The 13,437-nt window shown below is 37.5% G+C and overlaps 1 protein-coding gene and 1 non-coding gene across 23 annotated transcripts in view; both read right to left on the bottom strand.

Moving 5' to 3' along the window:
• Window positions 1-13,437, bottom strand: part of CSNK1G1 (casein kinase 1 gamma 1) — a 175,370-nt gene that overhangs the window by 136,506 nt on the left and 25,427 nt on the right. The window lies entirely within an intron of this gene.
• On the bottom strand, window positions 4,554-4,687 carry LOC122223459. Its single transcript, XR_006204329.1, has one exon. It is a non-coding gene; the product is annotated as a small nucleolar RNA SNORA61 (small nucleolar RNA).

Genomic DNA, 13,437 nt, shown 5'->3' with positions numbered 1-13,437 from the left:
GGCGCCCCTCTCCCTCCTTAAAAAAAACTAAAAAGTTTTATTCACACATCATTGAAAGTGTTTAACTGACTCCAGTCCTAAGGAAAGATCATCTAATCAGGGTACCTGGGTGACTCAGTCAGTTAAGCATCTGCCTTCGGCTCAGGTCATGATCTCACAGTTGGTCGGTTTGAGCCCTCTGTCAGCACAGAGCCCACTTTGGATCCTCTGTCTCCCTTTCTCTCTGGCCCTCCCCTGCTTGCGCTCTCCCACTCCCTCAAAAACTAAATAAACATTAAAAAATTAAAAAAGAAAATCATCTAATCAAGTAAGTCAAAAGCTGTAATTGGGAGATTATCAACAATTCTTACAATCTGGATTTTCTGGACAAAATTTTCACATATATACTGTACCTGTTATGTATTTGCTTTGTTCTAATTATAGACACACACCGCTATTAGAAAAAAATAATCAGAGGCGCCTAGGTGGCTTGGTTGAGCGTCTGACATTGGATCAGGTCATGATCTCATGGTTCATAGGTCGAGCCTCACGTCAGGCTTTGCGCTGACAGCATGAAGTCTGCTTCGGATTCTCTGTTTCCCTTTCTCTCTGCCCCTCCTCTGCTTGCACACACACACACACTCTGTCTCTCTTAAAAATAAACAAACATTAAAAAATTAAGAAAAAATAATCAGAAATCACAGAAAATTACTATACAAAAAGTGAAAAGGAAACCTCACCACCAAAGAAGACTTCTGGTAAGTTTTTTTTCCAATCATATACTAACATTTTTGTTTGTCTGGTTTTTACTGTGGTAAAATATACATAAAATGGTATTCACCATTTTGTAAATATACAATTCATTGGCATCAAGTACATTTACAATGTTGTGTTGCCATCATTACTATCTATATCCCAAACTTTTTCATTATCCTTAAAACAAACTTCGAACACACTGAACGGTAACTTCCTCTTTCTCCCTCCCCTCAGCCCCTAGTAACCTCTATTTTACCTTCTGTCTCTATGAATTTGCCTATTTTAGATACCTCATGTAAGTGGAATCATACAGTATTTGTCCTTTTTTGTCTGACTTATTTCACTAACCACAATGTTTTCGAGGTTCAACTATGCTGAAGCAGGTGTCCGAATTTTCTTCCTCCCAAAGGCTGAATTTTAATATTTCATTTTATGTATATACCACATTTTGTATATTCATTTATCCGTCAACAGATGCTTGGTGTCCTTCCACCTTTGGGCTACAATGAATAACACTGTTATGAACATTAATGTACAAATACCTGTTTGCTGATTTCAGTTGTTTTAGATATGTATCTAGGAGTGGAACTGCTAGGTCATAAATATGATAGTCCTGGATTTAACTTTCAAGAAATCACCAAACTATTTTCCACAGCAGCTGTATGATTCTATATTCCCACCAGCAATATAGGTTTCCAATTCTCCACATCCTCAACACCTGTTATTTTTTTTTAATATAACAGTCATACTAACGGATAAAAATTGTATCTCGTTATAGTTTTGATTTGCATTTCCCTAAAGACTAACAATGTTGAGTATCTTTTCATCTGTTTATTTGTATATCTTCTTTGGAGAAATGCCTATTCAAGTTCTATGCGCATTTTTGAAATGGACTGTTTTTTGTTGTTGTTGAGTTTTAGGTATAAATATTCTACATTATTAATCCCTTAGCAGACTTGCAAGACTTAGGACTTGCAAGTTTTTTTTTCCCACTTTGTAGTTCATCTTTCTACATTCTTAATAGTATCCATTGATGCACAAAGCTCTGAATTTTGATGAAGCCCAATTTATCTAGTTTTTCTTCTATTGCTTGTCCTATTGGTTATTTTATCTATAAAACTATTGCCAAACTATATGTCATGAAGACTTTCCCAAAAGTTTTTTTCTAAGAGTTTTAATAGTTTCAGCTGTCAAGTTTAGGTCTTTGATCCATTTTCAGTTAATTTTTGTGTACAGTGTAAAGTCTCCAACTTCATTCTTTTACATGTGGATCTCTGGTTTTCCCACCATCATTTGTTAAAAAGATGGTCCTTTCCCCATTGAATGGTCTCAGTATCCTTCTCAAAAACCAATTAACCACTGAGTCTCTCTCAAATAAATAAACTTAAAAAAAATAAAAGCAGGATCACTAGGATCTATGTGCATATTGTTAATGGATTTGACTATACAATTGTGGGAACTGATTAAACATTCAGTAAGGCTCTGAGTCTGTTGCTAGAGCTTGCAGTTCACAGGCATGCAGTTGATAAGACAAGATGGAAAATCTGAAGCCATGAGCACAGGCTAGAACCAACAAAGACAGACTGGGATGCTATCAGTTGCCACCATTTTCAAGCTTGCTGACGTAGGAAAAGCTGCGGGAGAAGCTGGACATGTTTTTTTTTGTTTTGTTTTGTTTTTTAATATTTATTTACTTGGAGACAGAGAGAGAGAGAGACCCCAAAGTTGGTTCTGATATTTGCTGATAGAGCAGAACCTGACATGGGGTCCAATCCCACAAACCATGAGATCATGACCTGAGCCGAAACCAGGAATCGGACACTCAACCACCTGAGCCACTCAAGTGCTCCAAAGCTGGCATTCTTAACTCAAGGAGCTAAACATGCATTTGGCCCAGGAGAGAAGAAGGTGAGGGTAGACTTAAGGGAAGATGGAGTCATTGAAAGAATGAGCCACTTACACAAACCAACAAAGTGAGCTAGTAGGTAAGTGACAACACATATGAGCTATAATAAAAGCATTTATTGTAAGTGTAAAACCCAAAATGTTTGCTGCTTCATTTATACCCTCTAGATCTTGCATGAAATGTCTTTTGTAGCCCACCCTAACCCGAAACATATAGGGAAGAGAATTCTGGGAAATGTAGTTTATTCTAGCTAAGCTGATACATTACAAAAGCCATCACACAGGTTTAGAGATATGTATATACACTAAGTAAAATTTTCAGTATTTTACCATTACATTGATTTTCCAGTGCAAAAGAATCATGTGGGGAGCCAGCTAAAACACAGATTTATGAGCACTGCACAAGATTCTAATTAAATGGACCAAGAATTGGGGGCTAGAAATATTTTCTTTTATTTTTGTATTTTTAAAATATTTTTTATTTTTAAGTAATCTTGACACCCAATGTGAGGCCTGATCACAACCCTGAGATCAAGAGTCACATGTTCCACTGACTGAGCCAGCCAGGAGCCCCCTGAAATATGTGTTTTTATGAAGAATAGCAGGGATGCCTAGGGGGCTTAGTCGGTCAAGCATCCAACTTCAGTTCAGGTTATGGTCTCATGATTTCTGGGTTTGAGCCCCACATCGGATCCTGTGTTGATAGTGTGGAGCCTGCTTGGGATTCTCTCTCTTTGCCTCTCTTTCTGCCCCTCCTCCACTCACACTATCTCTCTCTTAAAAATAAGTAAACTTAAAAAATATTTAAAAAATAGAAAGAATAGCAAATGCATGGAATTATTTTACTATGCTTAGAGAAACATTGATAACAAATATTAGAATAATGGTTCTCAATCTTAGTTGCATATTTTAAAAAATTTAAGTGCCCTAGCCATCTTCATCTTATCAAATCAGGATATTAAGAGAGGTGTGGATCCTGGTTTTGTGTAGTTTTGTGTTTTACTAGTGCCTGCTGTGCAGCCACAACTGAAAACTACTGTTTTATAGCAACAAGTGGTTAAGAAAAAAAAACTCAAAGTAAAAAGGATAGGGTCCTAGTAAGTGTATTTAAGATTGGTCCTTATTTATTTACCATAGTGCTGTTTCACGAATTAGTGAAGATTGTACTTAATCAAAGTATCCTTATGCATAGTCACATTTGACTCTAAATGTAAACTAGATTATACTAACTGTAGCAGTTCATGGAGAATGGCATCTGTAGGCTCACCATACTCTGTCATTTAATCTCCTTCAATAATACCTCTGTGAATTACTAAAAATAGGTGGTTAGAGCCAGCAGTCTCACTAAATGAAAATTTGTCCTCTTCCAGCCTATTCTTTTATTTTTTTTTAATTTTTTTTTAACGTTTATTTATTTTTGAGACAGAGAGAGACAGAGCATGAACGGGGGAGGGTCAGAGAGAGGGAGACACAGAATCTGAAACAGGCTCCAGGCTCTGAGCTGTCAGCACAGAGCCCGACGCGGGGCTCGAACTCACGGACCGCAAGATCATGACCTGAGCTGAAGTCGGCCGCTTAACCGACTGAGCCACCCAGGCGCCCCAAGCCTATTCTTTTAAAACTAAGAAAATATGTCAAAATTTTTCTGACACAAAATGATCATCTGCTACTGATATTTCAGCTTTTCAGTATTCAGTCAAGTTTTATTTTTTTTAAAAATATTTACTTGTTTACGTTGAGGGAGAGAGAGAGAGAGGGGATCCCTAGGAGGCCCTGCGCTGTCCGCACAGAGCCCGACACAGGGCTTGATCCCACAAACAAGATTATAACCCTAGCTGAAATCAAGAGTCAGACACTTAACAGACTACACCACCCAGGCGCCCCTAAAATTTTATTTTTATTTATTTATTTTACCTTGTTTGAAACTAGCCCACAACCTATATACCAGACTATAAGCACTGGGAGGCCAGCTTCAGTGTTCTTTTTCCTCCCTCTATGATAACTAAGACCGGCATTCAGATCTAATGAGAAGTTCCAGCTTCAAGTTTGTAGGCTTAACCTCAATTAACAGGTCTGATTTTAATAGCAGTACAAGTGAAAAGGGGAAAATAAGGTTAGTTAGCCTGCCCAGAAATTTATAGATTCACACCTAAAATTTCAGATAATAATTTTCAGAATTGTATTCAACATTACAGGAAATTTCTTAGGCATATCCATATAAATTCTACAACTATTTTAAAAAATGAAATGAAGTATATTGACAGGAAACAAGTCCAAGATGTATTAATTTCTCCCCCCCACAAAAGTAAACTCTAAAACTTTAGATTTCTGTATTATCCCGTTTCTTTTTTATTTTTTTACTTTAAAAACTGTACATTTTAAACAATGTTATATGGCTAATTGGTGTTTTCTTAAATATTTATTTTGAGAGAGAGAGAGAGAGAGAGAGCGAGAGAGAGAGCGAGCACATATGCCAGAATGGGGAAGGGGCAGAGAGAGAGGGAGAGAATCCCAGAGTGCGACACGGGGCTCAATCTCATGAATTGTGAAATCATGACCTGAACTGAAATTGAGTCAGACACTTAACTGACTGAACCACCCAGGTGCCCCTGATCTTGCTTTTAGATTCAACTCTGATACAATGAATCAAGGAAGAACCACAGGCCTAGTTATTTTATCCTCATTCAATCCATTGCAAGCAGTTCATTTCTCATTTCACCATCTTTATTCCTGTATCTTTTTGTTCCAGCCAGACATGAAATAGCAGGAAGACAAAAGGAAGCTTTCCAAAGTCAGGTGACCTTCCTAAAGTGTATTTTAACCATGTATTTCTGAATATACAACACAGAATTTTAACACTGTGCTATATACATAGTGCTGGATACATTTCCATAATTGTTTCTTCCTACAAAACACAATCAAAATATGAATGGCAAAAGCCCATTTATTTATTAACAAGTATTAATTGACTGCTTTCTATGTACCAGGTATTAAGATATACACTGGCTAAAAACACAAAATACATAGCTTTCAACAGCTTTAAGAGGGGAGCCTGGGTGACTCAGTCAGCTGAGTGTCTGACTTTGGCTCAGGTCATGATCTCACAGTTCATGAGTTCCAGCCCTGTGTGGGGCTCTGTGCTGACAGATCAGAGCCTGGAGCCTACTCTGGATTCTTTATCTCCCTCTCTCTCTCTCTGCCCTTCCCCAACTCCTGCTCTATGTCTCTGTCTCTCTCTCTCAAAAATAAATAAACACTAAAAAAATTTTAATGGCTTTAAGAAATATGAAAGGGGTTCTTACAGATGTGCAAGAGATATTGGCAGTATAAGGAAGTATAGACAAGGAACACCTAACAATTTAGTGGGTAAAAATAGTTCTAAGAAGAATGAGATTTAAATTGTGTGTGTGTGGTGGGAGGAGTGGTGTAAGGGTTCCTGAAAAAAAAGTTTAAGAAGAGAGAGAAAAGGCAGCAGAGGAAAAAAAATACGTACAAAGGAATGGAGTCAACAGATTGTAGTCTCTAATACAGCTGTTCTCACAGCAGGGTCCCTAGGTGAGGAGCATCAACATCACTCAGGAATATGTTAAAAATGGAAATTTTGGGGTTGGGATGAGCACTGAGTGTTATACATAAGTGGACATATCACTAAATTCTACTCCTGAAACCAATACTACACTAGATGTTAACTAACTTGAATCTAAATTTAAGAAAAAGAAAGAGAAAGAAAGAAAGAAAAAAAGAAAGAAAGGAAGGAAGGAAGGAAGGAAGGAAGGAAGGAAGGAAGGAAGGAAGGAAGGAAGGAAGGAAGGAAGAAATGGAAATTTTGGGGCCCACCCCAGATCCATTACATCATAAACTCTGGAGGTGGGGCCCAGCAATCTGTGCTTTAACAAATCATCTGCGTGGCTCAGTTGGTTCCTCTAGGGGAGCCTGGGTGGCTCAATCAGTTAAACATCTGATTTCAGCTGGGATCATGACCCCACTCACCGTGAGTTTGAGCCTTGCACTGGGCTTTGCGCTGACAGTGTGGAGCCTGCTGGGGATTCTCCCTCTCTCCCTCTATGCCCCTTCCTCACTCGCGCACATGCTCTCTCTCTCTCAAAATAAATAAATAAACTTAAAACCCCCCCACAAATCCCCCAAATGACTCTGATATACACTAAACTCTCAGAACTACTGATCTAATCTGATCAAGGAACTGTAATTAATATTAAAGCAAAGAAAGCAGACAACTGTCAGAGGTCAAACTGCACAAGGCAGTGTATGTTAACATTAAGCCCTGAGAAGTTTGGGTCTCTCTTAATTAACACTGCCAGAAACAACTAGAAAATAGACATTCTTTTCAAACTTTCATGGGATATTTATGAAAGTTACCTTTGTGCTATGGCCAAGAACGACTAAGATTTATCCAAATTTTGATGTTGCATTTTCATTATTATTGAATTTTAAGTGTTCTTTTTAAAAAAATTTTTTTAATGTTTTTTATTTTTGAGAGAGAGTGAGACAGAGCACGAGTGGGGAAGGGGCAAAGAGAGAGGGAGACACTGAATATGAAGCAGGTTCCAGGCTCTGTGACCACACAACCTGACGTGGGGCTCAAACTCATGAACTGTGAGATCATGACCTGAACTGAAGCTGGATGCTCAACTGAGCCACCCAGGCACCCCAAGTTTTAAATATTCTTAAAACTCCATCATAAATTCTTCTGTAATCCCAGTTATTTACAAGTATATATATATATATTTTCAGACATTTTTTTAAGGTTACTTTTTAAAAAACAGAGCCCCAATTTAGTTTGCATTGTCATCAGAGAAAGTGATCTGAATGTCATATATTCTTTGAAATTTGTTGAGATTTTCAGGGGCACTTTTTAAGGTTAAGTAATTATCTACTGCACTATCTGAAATTTTGGATTCCACACAGTAGCAATTCTATGGTACTGATTATTTAAAATTTGAATTCAGCGTGGGGCACCTGGCTGGTTCAGTTGGGTACCCTGCTCTTGATTTTGGCTTAGGTCATGATTTCATGGTTTGTGAGATCAAGTTCCGTGTCAAGCTCCACGTTGGATTCTACGCTCAGTGCTGAGCCTACTTGGGATTCTCTCTCCCTCTCTGCTCCTCCCCCACTTGCACACACTCTTTCAGAATAAACAAACATTTCAAAAAATTTTTTGAATACAATATTCTATATTCACCCAGTAGTTCAAGCTTGTTTATTGTGTTGTTCAAGTCTTTTATCTCCTTAGTAACTTTTTTGGTTTTATTAAAATCTATTATGATGGGGTGGGGGGACACGCCTGGGTGGCTCCATCAGTTAAGTGTCTGACTTTGGTTCAGATCATGATCTCACGGCTCGTGAGTTTGAGTCCGTGTTAGGCTCTGTGCAACAAGCTCAGAGCCTGGAGCCTGCTCTGGATTTTGTGTCTCCATCTCTCTCTCTCCCTCAAAAGTAAACATTAAAAAAAATTTTTTTAATCTGTATTGGTGGTACATTTGTACATTTATCCTTGTAATTGTTATTTTTAGTTTATGTATGTTGAACATGTGCTATAGGGTACAAAGAAAGTTGTAATCCTAGTATCTTCTGGTAAACAAAGCCTTTATTATATAAAGTGGCAGAGACTGCTGGTGATCTGTACCAACAGTCAATCTCTCTTCTTTCCTCAGTAAATAAAATCCCATTTTGCTCTAGGCAGCAATATGCTTGCCTAAAATACATTTCATAATGGTCTTGGTAAGTGGAACTTCAATGAACCACATTTAGAGATGGCCTAATAGCTTGCATAGGCTCCACACCCATCCCTCATCCTTCCTCCTACATGGAGTCTCTGAGAGTTGGTGCCCAAAGCAGCCGTCTTACCATAAGGTTAGCCACAAAAGATGGCAGCACTGAAAACACTCAGCGAAGTATCCTGAGACTTTGATGATAAAAATGAAACCTCCATAATCAGCCCTAGAATGTAAATCTCTAGACTCTTTCAAGGGCAGGAGGAAGGGGTAATATACACCTACCTTCTTTAAGTCACTGTTAGTTTCTGCATCTAACTAGCAGCAAAAACCAATTCACATCTGAAACACGGATTCAGTTTAATAGTGCTCCTTTCCCTGAAGTAATTTTATTATATTAATGTAACTACCAATTTCTTTTGGTTCCTATTTTGCCAGGTATAACATTTGCATCCTTTTTATCTTCACCTCTCCTCTGTTGTAATATTTTAATCTCTTAAAAACCTTATGTTGTTGGGGCACCTGGGTGACTCAGTCAGTTAAGCATCTGACTCTTGATTTCTGCTCAGGTCATGACCTCACAGTTGAGGGGTTTGAGGCCCAAGTCGGGCTCCATGTTGATGGTACAGAGGCTGCTGGGTATTCTCTCTCCCTCTCTCAAAACAAACAAACAAACTTTAAAAATATTGTATATTTTTAAAAAACACACAAGTTCGTTTTAGCTTATGTTTTACATAGAGTCTGACAATCTTTGTCTTTTACCTAGAGCATTTGATCCATTTACATTCATTATGATTAGTGATCTATTTGGCCTTATTTTTACCATATCTTTGTCCCACTCTTGTTTCTTTCTCCTTTTTTTCCATATTATTTGAAATTCCCCTCTCCTATTCCACTTGCCTTCTAGTCAACTTTTACTCTTTCAGGGACTACTCTAGAAATTTTTAAATGCACATATAAAGTTTCAAGCTATATGTCTCTTACCCTTTTCTCATTTGTCTACACGTAGAATTTTGTTTAGATGTTGAATTCATTTTTTATTGCTGCTGTAACAAATTATCACAAACTTTGTGGCCAAAAAAAAAAAAAAAAAAAACCCACAGATTTTTTATCTCACAGTTTTGGAGGTCAGAAGTCCAAATTGGATCTCACCAGGCTAAACTCAAGTTGACAGGGCTGCATTCTTTGTGGAGGCTCCAAGGAAGAATCCATTGTCTTTTTCAACCTCTAGAAACCACCTGTATTCCTTGGCTCACAGCTCCTTCTTCCATTTTCAAAGCAAAGAATGTAGCATCTTCAAATTTCTCTGGCTCTCCTGCCTACTGTTTTTCCTTACAAGGACCCTTGTGATTACAATGGGCTCACCAGATAATCTAGGATAATCTCCCCATCTCAAAATCCTTAATTTAATCACATTTGCAGAGTTCCCCTGCCATTTAAGGTAATGTAGTCACAGGTTCTAGGGGTTAGGATATCTCCCTGCATAACATTCCTAATTACTTCTTCAAATCTGTCTTCTACTTCACCAATTCTCTTTTCAATCCAATAGGCTATTAAACCTGCCCTTGAAGTTATCACTTTAATTATTATATTTTTGTTTCTGGATTCTAATTATTTTGGATAATCCTTTGTCATAATTTCACTTCTCCCATTTGCTTTATCAGATACATTAAGCACATTTATTTCTGTATTTAGTATCCAGTAATGACAATACTTGAACTCTCTGTGGGTCTGATTTAGATATTTTGTTTTGCTCATGGTAACCTGTTTCCTCATGTGCTTTGTGTAAGACAACTCATATTCTCTGGAATATATCTTTGGTAATTCTTTGAAGACTCTGAGAGGTTATTCCTCCAGAAAGAATTTGGATTCATTTCTGTCTTTGCCAGGGCACAATACCAAGCCACAATCACTCGAAACAAGTCTCAGAGATTTTTTGAAGTCACAGAGGTAGTGGAGTCTCAAATCTCTATGAGGACATGTTTCTAATGATAAACATTCAGGGAAAACTTTTTTCACCCTCTGTTTATATTCAAGGAAAAGAAGGATAAGTTTCTGTCTCTCTTTGCTAGGGTGAGTTTTTTTCTGCTTCTCCCTTTCCTAGTGGGCATATAGCTTTTTGTGGATTCTCATTTTAGGAAGGTGGATCTCTGGCCTGACTTCCTGTAATGCATGGCTTCTATTGTCTCCTGAGTCCCATGTGTACCTCTTAAAAACTGAAAACACAAGTCATCTGGAACTAGTAGATGCCTTCAGCACAGCAGTCATCAGATGCTTCTAAACCTCTCTGAATTTGGGCTCTCTGTGTTTTGTTTTTTCATCTTACTTTTTGCTAGTTCAACCATGACTTTTTAAAGTTTTTAAGGGGGCGCCTGGATGGCTCAGTTGGTTAGGTGTCCGACTTCAGCTCAGGTCATGATCTCACCGTTCGTAGGTTTGAGCCCTGTGTCGGGCTCTGTGCTGATATCTTAGAGGCTGGAGCCTGCTTCAGATTCTGTGTCTCCCTTTCTCTCTGCCCCTCCCCCACTTGTGCTCTGTCTCTGTCTTTCAAAAATAAATAAAAACATCAAAAAAAAAAAGCTTAAAAAATAAATCTATCATTTTTAGGTGTTTAATAGTAGGAAGATTTTATTTGCTTTTAAAGATAGTATCCCTTGGGAAAAAAATAGTCTCCTTTATCATTGGAAATAAAGTAAATGTATACCTCTATTCTAAACTGATAATGTAAGATTATGTTACACCAGTGGTTCTGAAATTATAGCTTTCTTGTGTTATTTCATTTCCTTATTCTTTTTCACTCCTTCGAAGTTCCTTTCTAAGAGGTGTCCTTTATCAAATAATTATAAGGAAGTATTATTTCATAGTCTTTACCATCCATTTCTAAGACCCCTAAAACTTTCCCAGTATCTTTAACTTTTAAAACAGGGCTTTATAGGGGCACTCAGCTGGCTCATTCAGAAGAGCATGCAAGTCTTGATCTTGGGGTTGTGAGCTTGAGCCCCATGCTGGGTGTAGATATTACTTAAATAAAACTTAAAATTTTTTTTAAACATGGCTCTACAGATTATACATATGTATTTATGATATTACAAAATAATAAATATTAAGTATGGTACACTTACACACATAGTGCAAGTAAGAATGGGAAATAAAAATGATTTCTGTGCTAGAATTGTAAAATTCTCATTTTCTTTTCATTTTTAAGTATTTTCATTACATTACTTATGCAACAAAATGAATACTACCACCATTTTAAACTAACTAGCTCTCCTTTTCTATACTAGGTTGAAAAATTATTCATACAAATATGCTACTTAACTCAACCCTATGAGCCATTCTCTCATGTAACTGTTTTAGAATGTTAGTAAATTTCTATAGGCTGCCAAATGTAAGCAACAGTTACCATATAAAGTTTGTCAAGCTGCATTTTAATTTCAAAGCTATAGAAAGACAACTCACTCTCTGTGGCTGTCAGATCAGCCACAAGTGTATTGTATGGGCAAAACCAATGCAGCTCCAACATCACAATCTGCCAATCAGGCTGAAATCACAAACTGGTAAATGACTATGTCAATGCACCTCCTCTGTAAAGAAGAAGTTAGGATGGCTTCATAGCTCAAAGGTGGGGGAAAGCACCAGACTCACAAAAGGGTTCCATGGTAAACAATGGACAGAGAATCTAGGGAAACAGTAACCTTTGATAAGGCCTCAATTTCTTTATTGCTAAAACAACGATAACCACAGAAAAACAGCAAAACTGATCAGAAATCGGGGTGATTAGCTGGCTCAGTACAGCATACTACTTTGGGTCTTAGGATCTTGGCTTCAAGCCCCATGTTGGGCATAGAGCCTACTTTAAAAACACACACACACAAACTGATCAGAGAGGTGGGCCAATCCACCAAGAGGGCTCTTCCCCCTTCATTCTGTTCTTCCTGTCAACACGTTCAAAGCAGGTGGAGGTAAGTAGGTAAGGTAAGAAAAATAAGCAGACAAAAGACAACCATAACCTCTCCTCATATCCACACAGTGGGCCAAGAAGTTTCTCCTGTTCTTGTGCCTGCATATCAAACAACAAAATTCTGAAAAGGACTTGAATTTGTTATGGCTTGACAGTTTATATTTATTGCTACTGCAGAAAGACCCAGAAATTTCTCCTTTCTTTCCTGTGACTCCATACTGAATTCACAAGAATCCATTAAGAATTCTGAGACGTCTATCTGCAGTAAGAGTCTCTGACTGGGAAATAAACCCTCAGTTGAAAACCCAGTGAAAATACTAAAAGATAACGTTTGAGAGAAGCAGATGAGGAAATGCCTCCCCAACACCTCAAAGGAGAAAAAAGTGCTGCTAACTCTGTATTCAGTATCATTACACTAAAGTAAGGGAAATGCATATCAGTTTCACTTTGAAACAGTAAAAGCAACGATCAAGAAGAATGTTTCTTTAAAGCCAAGAAAAGCAAAATGGGAAAAGAAACAACTGGCAGGCTCACTATGAAGAAGCAAACAAAAACACCTAAAAATCCTTATTTTAACGTTTCTTTGGGAGCCATTAGTTCAACCCTTCTCTAGTAGCTTGCTCAGAACTCAAACATACACACGCCCACAGGATTCCCATGATTCTGGGCCAAATTCAATTATCAAGACAGTGTAGCGAAACAAAATTTTGTACATTTGGCTGCATCAAAGTCCATGTCTAAACCAATGTTTTATAATTCTAGAGCAGAATAAAATCCTGTTACTCCAAAGATAACTCAGTTTCACTTGTCCCCTTTTCCTTTTCTACCACCTGTTAATGATCATAAATCATTTTAATCAGTTACATAAAATCTTTAGTCTCAAAAAACTAAAGGACAGTATCTGATTATTCACAAAATTCCTAGGGTAAAAGTGAAATTTAAACAGAAAATGAAAAACTTCCTTTAATGAGTTATTACAAGATTAAAGTATTAACATATTAATCTTGAGATTTTATCTTCCCCACCTATCACTCACACACCTATCTAACCTTTCTACTCTTTCCCATAATTGGCAGACCTTATCCCACCTTCTAATCTATTCAT

This window comes from Panthera leo, chromosome B3, assembly GCF_018350215.1.
Source record: "Panthera leo isolate Ple1 chromosome B3, P.leo_Ple1_pat1.1, whole genome shotgun sequence".
NCBI lineage: Eukaryota > Metazoa > Chordata > Mammalia > Carnivora > Felidae > Panthera > Panthera leo.
Note: the sequence above shows the minus strand (reverse complement) of the source record. Positions and strands in the feature narration are given on the sequence as shown.